The 17,164-nt window shown below is 43.4% G+C and overlaps 1 protein-coding gene across 2 annotated transcripts in view; it reads right to left on the bottom strand.

The window, feature by feature from the left end:
• Positions 1-17,164, bottom strand: part of LOC129821099 (uncharacterized) — an 81,791-nt gene that overhangs the window by 63,675 nt on the left and 952 nt on the right. Inside the window, exon 1 of one of the 2 annotated variants that reach the window (XM_055878396.1) lies at positions 1,492-1,621. The exons of the other annotated variant lie outside the window; for it this stretch is intronic. The gene's annotated coding sequence lies outside the window, so the exon portion shown is untranslated. Of the gene's footprint in view, positions 1-1,491; positions 1,622-17,164 lie in introns of those variants that run through there. 2 annotated transcript variants of the gene reach the window in all.

Here is a 17,164-nt window from a genome sequence, read left to right on the forward strand (position 1 = left end):
GGAACACACCATCGATCCTCCCATCGAGCTTGCCCAATTCATCTGGTGGGAGGCCGGGTGACTAATCCCAATCCATGTGGGCCAGACAGAAATGGAGCGAGATGAGAGATTACATACAGTATAATGGAATAACAAACCAGCCCTCCAGTGTTATGACCATAAACATAGAATTACTAGAATGGAAAATGCCCCTCAGACCACAGGAATGTGACTCCTGGGTACACTGAATGACTGGTAATTCTATTGCTATGTCTATGGTTATAACCCTGGGCCCTGCCTCTGCCTTGCTCCGCCACAACATAAGCATCAGAGGGTCAGAGAGGGTCAGTGACTGCAAAGTTCCTTCTCACGACACACAAGTCTAGGGTTGGGCCGATATTTGATTAAATAGAATATTGTGATATTTGACATTGACGATATATTGTGATGAGCAAGACGATACTCTCTATTTGAACTTCACAAATAAAAAAACGGAGCAGTTTTATCTGCTAGGCTGTATCAATATGTTTAAAATGAAGTCTAAATGAATTAACAAAGCCTTAGTTTTTCAGCATACTAAGAAGATTTAATAAGAATGCAACTATAATAGCGTAAATAAGCAGTCTAGAATGATCTAGTCATTAACAGCGCAAAACGATTCTATGGAATTAAAGATATTTGGAGTAGCAATAGATCTCCCCAAATATCCCCAACCCTTCACCAGTCATGTGACAGGGGTGTCAGATGAAGATCCTCATATTCAGCATTTGTCTGCTCACCGGAGTGGAAGGACATGAAAACACGCACGCACGCACGCACGCACGCACGCACGCACGCACGCACACACACACACACACACACACACACACACACACAGCTAACACAGGGCTAAAGGCTGACATCTGATGTCTGTTCTGAATAAGCAAACATGTAAATCGTGTTTGTCTCCAGTCCTGTCAGAAGTGTGTACAGTACAGAATACAGAAGTTGCACTGTGTTACATACAGAGCAGACAATTCACCATGTGTCATCCGAGGAGTTTCCTATTCAACGTTACTTGATGAATAATTGATTTAAAGTATCTCTCAAATACATACAGCTTAAAAACACAACACCTTGCAGGATATGCTTTCCCTAAGCCATGCTTACTATAGCCATTCAGAATAAAAATCAAAATGTGCACTTCACGCCAACAATAACACTCTGGATATTCCACATAGCTGCATGTTCGTACAGCCCCTACACACCATCAACAGCCTACTGATGCAGAAGTCTGACTGTCTCACAGTCAGATTGCTCACAAAAAAGCATATATATTTTTTACTACATGATGAGTACACACAATCATTCCTCAAATCATTAACCATGACAGAGTATTCACAAAATGCCCTTTCATCAGCAACAACTGTCATCAGTTCTCTCCAGTCCTTTTCCCATGAAAGAGAAAAATACTACACAACAAAATTGTAAACATGCATAAACCATGAGAGACATGACGCTCTGCCGACCCACCTTTGTTGTAAGTGCGTGTAGCCGTCCCTATGAGCTCAGTTTAGTACAGCAGGTAGGCAGACACCCTCTCCTCTGCTCTCTCCTCTAGCAGCGTGTGTGTGTGTGTGTGTGAATACTCCAGCCCTCTCTCTGCCTGGCTATTGTCACAGGCAAGGGAAGGGAGCTCTACTGAGCATGCTCCAACTGAACAACCCTCCCCGTCGGCATGGAAACCGGGAAGCGGGGCAGGCAGCAGCCCTGTTCAAGTGCTGAGGTGCTTTCTACTCAACCTCTTTATCCTCTCTGTTACTCCTCTCTCTCTATCTCTCTTGCTCTCGGTTTCTCTCCGAAACACACATGTCCAACTCACTGGGGGGGGCTAAAAGGGTGCTTCCTCTTCTCTATTCCCCTGTGTGCCCGCCACTCTCTCACACACACACACGCACGCACACACACACACACACACACACACACACACACACACACACACACACACACACACACACACACACACACACACACACACACACACACACACACACACACACACACACACACACACACACACACACACACACACACACACACACACACACACACACACACACACACACACACACACACACACACACTCCCCCTAAGGCAGGGGCGCTGTGTCATGGTCCTTTAATTTTGTTATTCATTCTCCTTAATCACACAGCCTGACAGTGATGTAACAAGGACCTGACTTATAAAGAGGCATCACACATGCCCCGCCCATCTGAGGATGTGTATTTTTCAGCCATCTATTTCCTGTCTTTGAGAGGTGCAATATTAAATCTGGCTGGATTGATTGCTTTCATTTTACTCCCACGACTCTTTCATACCCTTGCTTGCGCCTGTCGCTTTCACCTGTTAATGTTACGACTGCGGAAATATTTGTAATGACCTGTCAAACACTTTAAACAGTACACTGACCTGTCAAACAATGTAAAGTATGTATAGATGGGTGAAATCTAGACCCAAGCTTGTTCATTTTTAATCCAAGGGTATCCTGCTATTGACACACTTGTTGAATTATGCAACAGAACGTGACAACAACAGTACTGACAGCGCAGGTGAGTGCAGGTAGGCCTAGACACAGCAAGCATTCATTTATTCATATACATAAGTACACCCAGTGTAACGGCTGTCGCTCTCCTCATCCTCAGACGAGGAGAGGAGAGAAGGATCATCAGACCAAAATGCAGCTTCAGGGAAATAAGCCATCTTTATTATAAATACGACGATGGCAACACGAAACACAAAACACTTTCAAATTTACAAAACAAGAAAACGACGTTGACGAAACCTGAACATAAACTTACATAACTACACGTAAACTCACGGACAGGAAACAGACGACATCGAAACGAAAACGAACAGCCAAACAGTCCCGTATGGTACATACATTACACGACACAGGAGACAATCACCCACAAACAAACAGTGAGAACACCCTACCTAAATATGACTCTTAATTAGAGGAGAACGCAAAACACCTGCCTCTAATTAAGAGCCATACCAGGCAACCAAAACCAACATAGAAACAGATAACATAGACTGCCCACCCAAAACTAACGCCCTGACCAATTACACATACAAAACCAACATAAAACTGGTCAGGACCGTTACACCCAGTGTGTTTACGCAAATTAGGCACATATAAAAAATATGTTTAAAATAATTGTGTGGGGGGGGATTTTACCCTCTTTTCCTCCCCAATTTAACAAAGGGGTGATATCCAATTATGATCTTGTCTCATCGCTGCAACTCCCCAACGGGCTCAGGAGTGCGAAGGTCGATTCATGCATCCTCCGAAACATGACCCGCCAAACCGCGCTTCTTAACACCTGCCCGCTTAAGCCGGAAGCCAGCTGCACCAATGTGTCGAAGGAAACACCCTTCAACTGATGACCAAAGTCAGCCTGCAGGCGCCAGGACCGCCACAAACCCTCCCCTAACCCGGACGACACTGGGCCAATTGTGCGCCACCCTATGGGACTCCTGGTTACGGCCGGTTGTGACACAGCCTGGGACCCTGGTCTGTAATTTTCTTTATTTTAACACAAAATGTATATATGAATGAATTCTAAGAAAAGGAAAGTAATATTTCACAATAAATTGAATACATGAATTTCCACCAAAATCTCTGAAAACCATTAATTATTTGTCTGTGCCAGTAAAATATTTATGTACTATAATTCAGTCCAGATCTGATCGATTTTCAAAATTCTAAAAGTTTGGAGTATCTTCATCCATTGTCGAACTGTTGCATTTATTAGAATTGTTTTGAATACATTTTGACAATTTTGATGACCGTTGCTAAATAAAAGCTGCCCATTCATTCACAATGTGTCCTGAATAGCACTAATCTGTCCCATTAACCAAAATGGAATTAAATGAATCTAAACAAATTAATGTAATAAATAGCATTTATTATATAAATGACATGGACATTTGTTCTGAAATAAATTATTATCTTAATAATACAAATATGACATTGGTGAAGTTAGAACTGATCAAATACATGCCCCCCAGCAGGGTTTCTTATCCTCATTTTACATATGGGTGGTCCCAGGAATTGAACCTAAAATCCTGCCATTGCAAATGCCATGCCTCTACCCACTAAGCCACAGATGACCAATGTTATGTACTAGAATTCCTCTCATATGTCCAGAAGGGATAAATTCACTGCTCTTTTCAGATGAAAATATACAACATCAAGGGATGTTGCTACAGCATTCTGATGCATTCCCAGGGGTCAGAGTCAGCTCACTGAGGGTATTTAGCCTGCAGGTTGCTCTAGTAATTACTCTATGATGATGCTTGGTATTTACAGCCTATTACAGTTACAGGGCATATGGACCACAGGGATAATCCTCCAGCAGCTATGACCCAAGCACCTGCCTTGTTTCCTATGGGAACAACAGCTCCCAGAGCCTGCAGTGAAACTGAACAGCAAAAGACAGCAGCCATAAGGTCAAATGGGTGATAGCCAGGGGGTGGGGGACTGTGTTTGTGGGGGTGTGTGTGTGTGTTTGGGGTACCACAACACTTATTTGAGAAACAGTAGTGCCCCTGCCCCCCTTGCCTACCAATGAATGCCAATCTCCAGATGTAGGACCTTCATTTGTGCCAGTTTGCTACAGCAGGAAAATAATCCTGCAGCAACAGGAAATGTGAATTAAATGTGAGGAAAATGATAGACATGTTCTGTAGGCGTTGATCATTTTTTTGTTCGGGCAAATCAAGTTTGACATTTTAAAGTGGAAATTACAAACTTTAGAAGCCTTTTTAAACCTCAAATACACTACAAGTTTGCAAATTCTCAGCAACAAAAGAGCATCTCTACTGAACTAGCCCTGTTCAATACCATCGGACCGTTTTAAATCACCAATTACTCTGCTTCCTTGTTTTGGTTTGGTCTCTCAGTAATACATTAGTGATGTAGAAAGGAGAAGCCTTGGCTTCGGCCTCCAGCCTATCCATTATCAGCACTCAACACAGCTACAGGGTCAGGCCACCCTCTATCTCCCCAGGGGGTGCTGCATACACAAAATACTCCCTCCTCTGTCGGTTGTTCCAAGCCAGGCTGGGAGCACACACACACACACACACACACACACACACACACACACACACACACACACACACACACACACACACACACACACACACACACACACACACACACACACACACACACACACACACAAATAATGCAGAACTGGTGTAACGGCTTATGGCTCGGCGAGGTCACAGGTCAGGGGATCGATGGTGGCATGGAGGAGGAGGAGAGGGATTATGTATTGCAAATCACCTGAGATTCATACTATCAAAAACCACTTAACACAACCAACCATCAACACACAGTAGTCCCATACCTCAAAGTGTATTGCCTGAAAAATCATTCCCAGTGAACATTTGCATAGCCAATACAGTGTAAAAGCTTGACATTGAAAAATGTGTATAAAATGCCTATTGATCTGCCCACTAAATTCAAACACATCACTGTACATGACACTAAAGGAGAAAGGTTGGCAGGGCGAGATGCCCGTTGGTGGCCTTCAGCTTTGGGGTGAGAAAGATTTATCTTCTCTGGTCTGGTTGGCTGGCTGGCTGGTTAGCTGGCTGGCTAACTGCCCATATGGCTAGTTAGGTGGCTGTCTGTCTGGCTGTCTGACTGCCTGTATGGCTGGTTAGGTGGCTGGCTGGCTGGCTAGCTGGGTGGCTGAATGTGGTCTCTTGGCTGAGTCCAGGGACGTTGCGTCCGCTGCCCCATTCCGGCCAGCGACTCAGAGATATATCATTTATGAGGGCTCCACCACCGGACTCAATAATGCATGGGGCCTTGAGTCACGGACAGTCTTTTAGGGAGGGAGGGAGGGAGGGAGGGATAGAGAGAGAGAGAGTGCGCAAAAAAGAAAGAAAATAACAGTGTGCCGCTGTCACTTTCTTTAGGGATACTACATTTAGTGTGGTTCATGAACAATACTGAATTATGGGTGGCCCATCTCTTTCTCAGGTGGATGACGTCAGCAGCCCATGATGCTGTGAGAATGCAGCATGGAAAAAGGGATTTCCCTCCAACACAATACCAATGAGCACATCAGGAAATACATTCATTCCACCACACACACAGGATATAAGAGTCTCCTTAAGACCACCAGCGTCTATAAACGTTTTCTGTACTACAGAGAGGAAGAGGAACCATTTTACAGGCACTGTGTTTACAGTCACATTGTGTAAATTAACAGAGCATCCCTTCCGCTGCATTCTGCTACTTTCAGGATCACACAATGGCTAATTGTGTGATACCCCCTAGAGAGGAACAATGCATTGTTTGTAGCCTCGTTGAAGCTAAATGTTTGTTTACTGAGGGGGATACCTAAATACAGGACCACCGGACGTCGTAAAAAATGTCCTCTAGTGATTTGTTTTGTGGAGAAGGACAGGGATAACAGGGGCTTGGTGCTTGGCAACCCGCTAGAGTATTTTATGATCAGTCAATTAGAGAGAGAGACAATCGATTGAGTGATGAACAGACACAATGCACAATGAACACAGTGACACACATAGATACAAAACAGGACAGGCTCAGACATTTATATAGTCACATTATTGGTTGTGCTCTTCAAATGATCTATTGACACAGGTCAATATAAGAATAAAGGCTAGGTTAGGTTAGCGTTTTCCATTTTACTCTTACTGTGGGTGATGATGGCTTTCACTAACAACGCCACACAATTTACTAGGAGAGAGGGACATGCCATCCATTGCATAGAGCCACAGACAGTATTGTAACCTATATCCCCTGGCAACATGGTGGCTCTAGTGGTCATACTGTAGCTCTCTGGCTTAATCCCAAATGGCACCCTATTCCCTATATTGCCCTGGTCAAAAGTAGTGCACTATGTAGGGAATAGGGTGGCATTTGGGACACACAGCCTCTGAGTCTGTCTGTACATAATGTGACTCTCTGGCTCCCTGCATACTGTAGCTACAGCAAATCCCTAGCACGGCCAGGTCTGGGGTCCTGATTAAATGTTATGCATGTCGAGGGAGCATGCTAACACAATCACGCTGCTAGCAACAGCAGCAGTAGAGTACATCAAATCAGCAACTCTCCTGATGGGAACCCATGAAATCCAATTTCCCTATCTATCCATCGTCTCTATCTCTCTGCAATACACTGTCTGGGAATATGATCCCGCTAAAGGAAGCATTCACTTTCACTATACTAGTAATCAGTAGCTGGCTGATACCACAGTCAGGTAATACCACTGCTGTAAGGTACCACTGCTGTATAGGCTAGTGGCTACCAGTGGCTTATATCTGTACACAAATACATATCCTCAAGTGGCTAGAAGTGCTGTTATTACTACGACTAGGAATACTGAAAATAACCAGACCTGACAATCTCTACAGGGAAATTACATGGTATGGTTAATCCTCTCTACAGGGCACAATATTATGATTGAGTTTCACTCATCTGCAAATTGGCTGACAATTACATTGGGAAGCGTAATCAACTGTCTCACCAGATATATATTAAATACTGGCCCCAAGCCACTGATGATGTCTAGGATTGGAATGGTGCATCTGTATGTGTGTGTGTGTGTGTGTGTGTGTGTGTGTGTGTGTGTGCGTGTGCGTGTGCGTGTGTCTGTGCGTGTGTGTGTGTGTGTGTGTGTGTGTGTGTGTGTGTGTGTGTGTGTGTGTGTGCGTGTGTCTGTGCGTGTGTGTGTGTGCGTGTGTCTGTGCGTGTGTGTGTGTGTGTGTGTGTGTGTGTGTGTGTGTGTGTGTGTGTGTGTGTGTGTGTGTGTGTGTGTGTGTGTGTGTGCGTGTGTGTGCGTGTGCGTGTGCGTGTGTCTGTGCGTGTGTGTGTGTGTGTGTTGAGGGGGTGGAACTCAAACAACCCAATAATCTTTATGGTAATAGTAAGGAAGCACCATCAATATTAGCACAACAAAGTCAGGGGAGCCTTGAGAAGTCCTTTCATCACAGATCCAGCCACCGAGATGGAATATTCAGTGTGCTCAAGGCTCCTGAGTGATATTGTGCTGGGCTCACAACGGTTTGATGAAGGCAACGGGCAAGGATGAGTCCATTACAGACACTGCAGGGTTTTTTCTGCTTAGAAAAGTCTTGGGTGGGCCACCTACGTTTTATCTCAGTCCGCCTAAGCCGGGATGGTAAAACATTTTCAGTGTAACCTTAAACTGCTAAAACCATATTTAAAACTGTACAATTTTCTCTGTGCCTCATCACAAAATGTGTATAATTGCAGGAAATTAGATTTAAAACAGCATCATTTTGTCTCTGCGGACAAGAGGAGGGCATCTAAAAGTTTTGGTTGCCAACCGCGCCATTGGCCACGCCCACTCCCACGCCCTGCCACGCCCACCACCTAAACCCTATTCTAATCCAGAAAAAAACCTGCACTGTGGTCCATGTCCATCCTATTGCTTTTGAAACCATAATCTCAGCCCTAAATGATGTGTCATACTAAAGAGGACAACAAGTATCATTGATGACTTGATCATACCTCTCTAGCATCCTGCTTCTAGAACTCAACACAGAACACTCGGTATTACAGTAAAAAAAACTCAAGGACACACATGGATGTTTACTAGGAAATGCACCTGAGAAAAAAAGGCCATTCCTGAGAAACAGATCTTGACTACTGAAAACCAACAATGTATTCCAACTCAAACAGCTCAAACTAAGAGCAGCATTCATGAGGGTAGAAGCCGCTATGAACTGAATAAAACCATGATTGTTTTAAAAGTGATGATGTTAATATGCAGAAACAATACAACACCATTAGACAAATATTCCTTTGTTACGGCAGGGAGAGCTTACAGGCAGTACATTATCACAGAATTATATTGTGCCTATGGGGTTTCATTTTTCTGAACACAAGACACACAGACACACTGGAGAGCTTCATGCTTACAGCCTTTATCTCTATCTGTTCAGCCCCAGATAAGGAGAGAATTTCTATTGTTTTTCATGACAGAATGGCTCCATTTCTGTTTTGGAGAGAGAGACGCAACATGGACGCCCCACTCTGAGAGGTTGCATAGTCATTTACCGTCCTAGAGAAGCCACTGTAGCCTCAGGGAGCCACAGAGAAAGAAATAAAATTACATTGTTTCAGTCTGTCTAATCTGTTGTGGAAAGATTCTGCGTGTAAACCAAGACAATCTGTCGGTACTAAATGGGATGTGTAGGATAAGACCAGGAGTAGTTCTGGTGTTTTTTGTCTCTGGTTATTTGGAAAAATCATGATTTTGCAGGTGTTAGGCACATCTTTCATATTTCGGAAGGAGAGGGGACATTCGCCCATAACTTGCAAAGAGAAAGGGTGGAGCTCCTCGTTCCGGTTTCGCTCCTCATTCTAGCATTTCTTGATGTCTTCTATTAACATGTATGGACCCAGAACTTAATCGAGCAGCTGACCAATTATGTGAGACTTTAGTTCTGGGTTAACCGAGATTACAGTCTGTCAGACCAGCCGTTTGATTATACTGCTTCACCAGTCCCTGAAAATGATCATATGCAGTTAGTTGCAACTATCAAGGGATGCTATTAAACCAGACAGAGCCTTAGAATTCTTTAATCAGAATGCTTCTCTTATCATTGGGAGGGACGTTGACCGACTGAGACTGACCCTTTTACCTAAACACAGTCAGTGGAGATTCAGAACCAGAAGCATGACGATTCAGCTCGTTTGAGGATAATCCTCCCAACTCAACAACAAATGGACAGAGTCTGAAGCCTGGCCTGAATCTCAATAGTTCTCCTGTTGTACTGGGAGTCAACAATCTATTCCTTTGCCATGAAACGTATTCCTTTGCTTGTAGGTTACACACTGCCTGCCTTCAACCGTGCAGGTAAATAAGATATGCTGCATGCCTTTACAGTCATTACCATTCCACATCTGTGTGCTAATTGCTCTCTCGGCATGCTTACATGCATCTCCCTCTGTGAGGAATACCTTTCGGAGCCATTTAGAAACTGTGGAGATATTCTACAGCAGTTGAAGAATATGGAGTATAGGCATAAAATAACAATCTTTGTATGAGATTTTTTTCTTTGTTCTTTCCTCTAAAATGTTCTTAAGGCCAAACCTCAAACCACTCAGTCATAATGGTACAGTGAATGGTGGCTAGCGGCTAATTCCACCAGAGGAGCTGATGGGAATTCCTGGTGAGCTACTGTCCTAAAATAAGAGAGTGCTGTGGACTGGAACTGCTGTTATGTGGCTGGCTGTAGTCTGTAGGCTGGGTCTTGTGTGCTAGGCTGCTAGCACGGGCACCCCACAGAGAAGAGTGATCAGCCATTACCTTTCAGCCTTCCAGCCACTCAACCACAGCCAGTCCATAGACAGGGAGATGGACCAGCCAGCCAGGCAGGCAGGCAGGCAGGGCTGAGGTGGGGGGGGTAAGAGGGCTGAGGCACAGGGGTGGGAAAGAGCACAGCTGGAGCCTCTCTATATATTTACTCATGGCTAGTCCAATGATGTGTGCACACAGAGAGAGCACACAGGGGGAGCTTTTACCAAGCAGTGAGCTGTGAACTGTGATATGTCTGCCTTTTAGCACAAGGGGGACTTTCATTATGACAGAACAGCTAAAGGCTACCACAGGTATCGCAAAATAGGTACAGGCCTAAACCTATAGATTTCATCCACCTTGAATGTTCTTTAAGAAACAAAGAAAATAGCTAAATCATGCATTGAACAAAGCATAACGGCTAATCGCAGGTTTATTAATGGGAGATAATTAATGGGAGCTAATATTTTAGCAGTCATATTTTCCCGCTGGTCTGCAAGCTATCTTACTAATAGCGTGTTATAAATGCAAACAGGTCCTAGCACTGTAGGCTAGGTTGAATCTTGTGGAAAAAAGGTATTGACATCATTTCAAAGGCTGTCAGTGGACCAGGGGCATCATGTGATGACAAAATAATCTGTAGCATGTGCATGGGAATGCCATAGTGGAATTCCGATGGACGGTGAAACAACATACAACATGACAGGTAACTATACTGAACAAAAATATAAGCGCAATATGCAACAATTTCAATGATTTTACTGAGTTACAGTTCATGTCGCAGGGGCACAGCCATGGGTGGAGCCAGGCCCAGCCAATCAGAATGTTTTCCCCACAAAAGGGCTTTATTAAAGAATGAAATACTCCTCCGTGTCATCAGCTGTCCGGGTGGCTGGTCTCAGACGATCCCGCAGGTAAAAGTACATTTTTATTTAATTTTACCTTTATTTAACTAGGCAAGTCAGTTAAGAACAAATAATGTATTACAATGATGGCCTACCCTGGCCAAACCCTCCACTAACCCGGATGACGCTGGGACAATTGTGCACTGCCCTATGGGACTCCAGATCACAGCCGGTTGTGATACAGCCGGGATCAAACCCGAGTCTGTAGTGACGCCTCTAGCACTGCGATGCAGTGCCTTAGACCGCTGCGCCACTTGGCCCCCCAGAAGAAGCCGCATGTGGAGATCCTGGGCTGGCGTGGTTGTGAGGCCGGTTGGACGTACTGCCAAATTCTCTAAAACAATATTGGAGGCAGCTTATGGTAGAGAAATTAACATTAAATTCTCTGGCAACAGTTCTGGTGGACATTCCTGCAGTCAGCATGCCAACTGCATCTGTAGCACTGTGTTGTGTGATAAAACTGCACAGTTTAGAGTGGCCTTTTATTGTACCCAGCACAAGGTGCTCCTGTGAAATGATCATGCTGTTCAATCAGCTTCTTGATATGCCACACCTGTCAGGTGGATGGATTATCTTGGCACACGAGAAATGCTCACTAACAGGATGTAAACCAATTTGTGCACAACATTTGAGAGAAATAAGCTTTTTGAGCATATGGAACATTTCCGGGATCTTTTATTTCAGCTCATGAAACATGGTACAGACCCTTTAAATGTTGCGTTTATATTTTTCGTTCGGTATAGTTCATACATACCAGTAGTCAAAGGCACATTCCCATTTTAAGAGGTTTAACCCCCAACTAATCTCAGCAACCCAGAACCAAATGACACTCTAAGCCCCAACAGGCCTGGTATGTTTTGTTTGACACAGCAGAACATGGGTAGTACAGTAAGTGCAGGGGTATTAGCATGTTATTTAGTGTTGACTGACTGGTGACCTTGCTGCTTTCCTCTTTGACTAAGTGCCATTTATTTTCCACTTGGCTTTTTATTCTCCTTGTTCGCGGATGGAAACCCTGACAACTGATGACAGCTGAAAATAAGCCTTATGCGTGTGTGAGTGTGCGTGAGGGCGGGCCTGTGTGTGTGTGTACATGTGTGTTAATGAACCATTTCACTATCCTAAACAGCTATAGATCAGCGTGCAGTGAGTCATTAGTGGTGTGTTGTTGCCCCAGCTGTATAGTCTTTAAATACCCCAGTGATGGTAATTATTGGCTCTCCACAACAGCCATGTGTGTGTGTGTTTGTGTGTGCTCTGCTGCGCCCTCTGCACCACCGCCCCGGGCCTGCCTAGCCTGATGCACTTTTGTTGATTGTCTGTCTGGGAGGGGGATCCTCCTCTGCCTTTATATCTCTCTCTCTCTCCCTCTCTTTCATCCCCCTCTCCCTCTCATCTCCCTTTCCTTCTCGCTCTTTCTCTCTCCCTCTCTTCGAGCAGCTGTGACTGATGTTTTAACAAGACACAATAGGATCTGTTTAGCCACAAGCCAGGAAAAAAGGTTGCTCCTAGGTCCCTGGGGAAGAGGTTACTGTGGTGGAGGGGGGGCAGGGGTGGGTGTGCCCTCTAAAATGAACAGGCTTTCTACAGTCGTTATTTACCTGGGTGACACTATCAAATTGCCATTGTATTGTTCTGTTTTTCCATTAGAACCTTGACCTGTAACCAATCAATTATAGCAATAGTGAATTTGGAAAGAGTGGGACATCATATAAACTGGGACAGCTTAATCCTGACACGTTTTTATCTTGGTTTGACAAGAGAAAATCTAAACTATTGTTACTAAGCCCTTGCAGAGAAAACCACATTATCAAAATCACATCACTTCAATGATGTAACATCATAGAAGAGGGCAGAGCAAGCTTCAAACAGGAAGCTCACCCCACAAAGCACACAGTAAGATCAGTGACATAGCTTTTTTCTGTTTTGATGATGTTATAAAACTTTCATAAATAATGCACTGTGCCCTATTGTGATGTAAATGTATATACTATGTACTGGTGCATTAAAATACATATAAGTTGCCAATATTATGTTTACATTTTGTAATAAATAAAAAACATGGTTGTTTGCTAGCTAAAGTAGGAAGGCATGGAGTAGGTAAAGTGGGACAGCCTTATATAGGCTTTTCCAATGGAGGAAAGCGATCCAGTTTACATTAGCCACCACCTGTACAGTACATAGGTTAGGCAGGGCTCTAGTTTTTCTAGTCCTACATCCTTTACATTTTTTATTGTAGCACTTTTTGCATTTCCGTCTTCTGTAACCTCTTCAGGGATCTATCCAGCATATTAGTCCATTTCTGAAATCCTTAGATGTTTCCTAATCACAAAAAATGGAATTGTCACTGGGGTACAATTAGGACTTTAATAATGGTGTCCCAATGTATCTAACCTACTGTCCCAGTCTACCAAATGCAAACTGAAAATATGGTTTTGTCATGAATGGTTTTGTCATGCCTGAAAATAGGTGTGTCATGCCTCCTGTGAATACGATATCAACATTGTTGTTGTTCTTTTTGTGATTAGGAAACATCTTGAGGATTTCAGAAATGTATCATGTGTTGTGCTAATATGTTGGATAAATGTCAAAAGAGGTTACAGAAGACAGAAATGCTAAAAGTGTCCCACTTATTCCGAATTCACGCTATGTGGCAGCCGTATCGGGGGAGTTTGATAGTGGAGATTGAGTTATTTAATCAGTTTGTCATTTTCCACATTATTTTTACATTAGAGAGATAATGGTGCTCTTGAAAGAAGGCAGCATTCCTCTGATCAAGGGCAAGTGCCAAGCAACTGATTTGATGTCAGCGCTTTCAAGTCGCAGGGGGGGTACACGGTAGACCCTCCCTTCCATCAGTCCAGTCAGAGCTACCTGAGCTGCTGCACTGGGAAGAAGGGACACCGACAATCTCCAAATAAGATACACATGAAGCAATATTTATGGCGCCCTATGATTTTCATCCAAGTATGAAAATATAATATCTCCTGTCTGTCACAAATATGTTGGACAGCAGCAGTGGAGATGGTGCAAATAAGAAGCCAATTGATGACTCATACGGAAATCCAAAGGCCAGTATGTTAGAGATCCACTCAGCAACAGCAGCTGTGTTTCTACAGTAAATGGGCTTAACCTAAGCATTTTGAGAAGGACGCAGATTAAGGAGCCTCAAACCTTACGGTAAACTTCAGTACATGAGTCTGCTCGGTTATGCAGTGAATATGGGGGTGTAACTGCATCTTGATTGGTATACTATGCAAAAGTAGAATATGAGTTACTACCGTAATCACCTAATGACTGTTCTCTAATGGCTTTTACTTAACTATTTGGAAGTCATTGGACCTAAAAGTCCTGATCTCAGCCAATAGCTTAATGGAATGAACACAATTACATTCAGAGGAGAAAAGTAATGCCAACATGCTCCAAATGAAAATAGATTGCATTACAGTACGATGACTGTCTCAAGTAGGTATCAGCAATAGGCATTAGGATGGCTGTCTCAAGTGTACATCAGCATAAGACCCCTCACCTACCTGCCAGGGATATCTGCTGCTTCAGCCTGAGTAAACTGCCTGTCTGTCTAATTACATCTAGTGCTATTGAATCTTTTTAGTGAGCTACAGTGTGTGTGTGTGTGTGTGTGTGTGTGTGTGTGTGTGTGTGTGTGTGTGTGTGTGTGTGTGTGTGTGTGTGTGTGTTTGTGTGTGGGGCCAGCCAGCCAGCCAGCTAGAGGCATACTGTAGTGTAGGAAGCCAGACCAACATTTCCTGACCTTTGTCCACAGCACATCGCTTGATTAAATCCCTGTTAAGCTCTGAGAGGCACAGCGTGAATAATCCACCTGTTAAGGCTATGATCACTCTTGTTGTTCAATGTCAAGCTTTTGTCTTAAAGCTCAGACACACCAGTAGGTTTTCAAAAGTTTGCCTGCCAGTCAATCTCTTTTATGTTCACACAAAGACCTTGAAGTAGTCAGCCACTCAGCCTTGATAAAATACTCCAAACCAGAAGGTGGCAGTGCTGTTGTTTGGCAATGCATGTCTGTGTGAGTCTAGATTCTAATGTTAGCTAGCTAGCTGCGCTAATGTTACTATTTTGTAGAAACCCCTTGTTGATACTAGCCAGATGGCCACAGCTAGATAATTACCTAGCAAGATGACGAAGAAACAATTGAATTCACGCTCCATAATCCCATACTAACTAGCTAATGTTAGCACAACATAGATAGCTAGCTAGCTAAGGACTCTGCACTAACTCAGCGGCTAACACAGGAAGCTGTTTCATGGAAACCAGCTAATCCATTGTGATTTAATTATAATATCAATACTAGCTGCAGTGGTTAGCTAGCTTGGAGGAAGTATTTAGTGTTGTTTGTGTTGCGTCTGTGCATTTAGCTAGCTACCGTCCCATAGCCAACATTGCATATGAAGTGTTATTGGCTCATCTGTGAATGTACAGAGAAAATTCATTTTTTTCCCTTTTTATTGTCTCTCTCGTTGGCTCCCCCAAGTGGGTGTTCGTGCTCTCTGATTTGCTCAAAGTAAAGTTGTTGGCTACTAACGAGCATTGCGATTCTGCAAGTAGAAATGTTAGGTTCGTCACTACCGGGTCGGCATGTAGCAGGTACCGCTTTTGTTTTAGCAAGAGAAGGAACGGCCTCTCACTGTGATAATTACTTATCGGCAGTCTATCAGCAGTGATATTCTCGATGTGTTGCATGCTTTAGTAGTGCAGAGTGAGTTCTATAATCACATGAACCAGGGGGAATTCTATATAAATCCGGTTGTGCAAAGAAAATCATGGAAGCATGGAAGCATGGAATCATGGAAGCATGCAATAAAAGGCCACATTTTAGAGTGGCCTTTTATTGTCCCCAGCACAAGGTTACCTCTGTAATGATTATGCTGTTTAATCAGCTTCCTGATATGCCACACCTGTCAGGTGGATGTATTGTCTTGGCAAAATAGAAATGCTCACTAACAGGGATGTAAACTAATTTGTGTACAACATTTGAGAGAAATAAGCGTTTTGTGCAGATGGTACATTTCTGGGAGCTTTAATTTCAGCTCGTGAAAAATGGGACTAACACTTTACATGCTGCGTTTATATTTGCATTCAGTAGAATATGCATAAAATGCATCCTTCAATTGCAACGGCTGCCTATGTCCACACATATTGTCTCAAGAAAATGTTATATTTTTAATACCCTCGAACCCAAGTTAGGCATACCGAATTTCAAAATAGGCCATCATCACTCAATCGTGAATGAGCACCCAAAAAGCTAGAGCCGGTGTTGTGCCGAAAACTCCCTCCTCTATGTTTATTATAACACACATACATTATTAATTTCGGTTGCCTATCCTGACGTGAAGTTTGTTCTATAGAAAGTATTTGACTCTGATGTTTGACACAGAAAGTATTTGACTCCAGCCACAAAATTAAGGAAATTGGAAGGGGGGGGGGGGGGGGGGGGGGGGGGGTTCTGGCAGGGGGGGGATTTTCGGCACAACACCGGCCCTGGTACATTTCCAATCAAATCAAATCAAATGTTACTTGTCACATACACATGGTTAGCAGATGTTAATGCGAGTGTAGCGAAATGCTTGTGCTTCTCGTTCCGACAATGCAGTAATAACCAACGAGTAATCTAACCTAACAATTCCACAACTACTACCTTATACACACAAGTGTAAAGGGATAAAGAATATGTACATAAAGATATATGAGATGAGTAATGCAGGGTATGTAAACATAAAAGTGGCATAGTTTAAAGTGGCTAGTGATACATGTATTACATAAAGATGGCAAGATGCAGTAGATGATATAGAGTACAGTATATACATATACATTATATTAAGTGGCATTGTTTAAAGTGATTGATGACAGACTGTAGCCTGCTTTAAAGCAGAACTTCCCAGGTGAGATTAC

The sequence above is a fragment of the Salvelinus fontinalis genome, chromosome 23, assembly GCF_029448725.1.
Source record: "Salvelinus fontinalis isolate EN_2023a chromosome 23, ASM2944872v1, whole genome shotgun sequence".
Lineage (NCBI taxonomy): Eukaryota > Metazoa > Chordata > Actinopteri > Salmoniformes > Salmonidae > Salvelinus > Salvelinus fontinalis.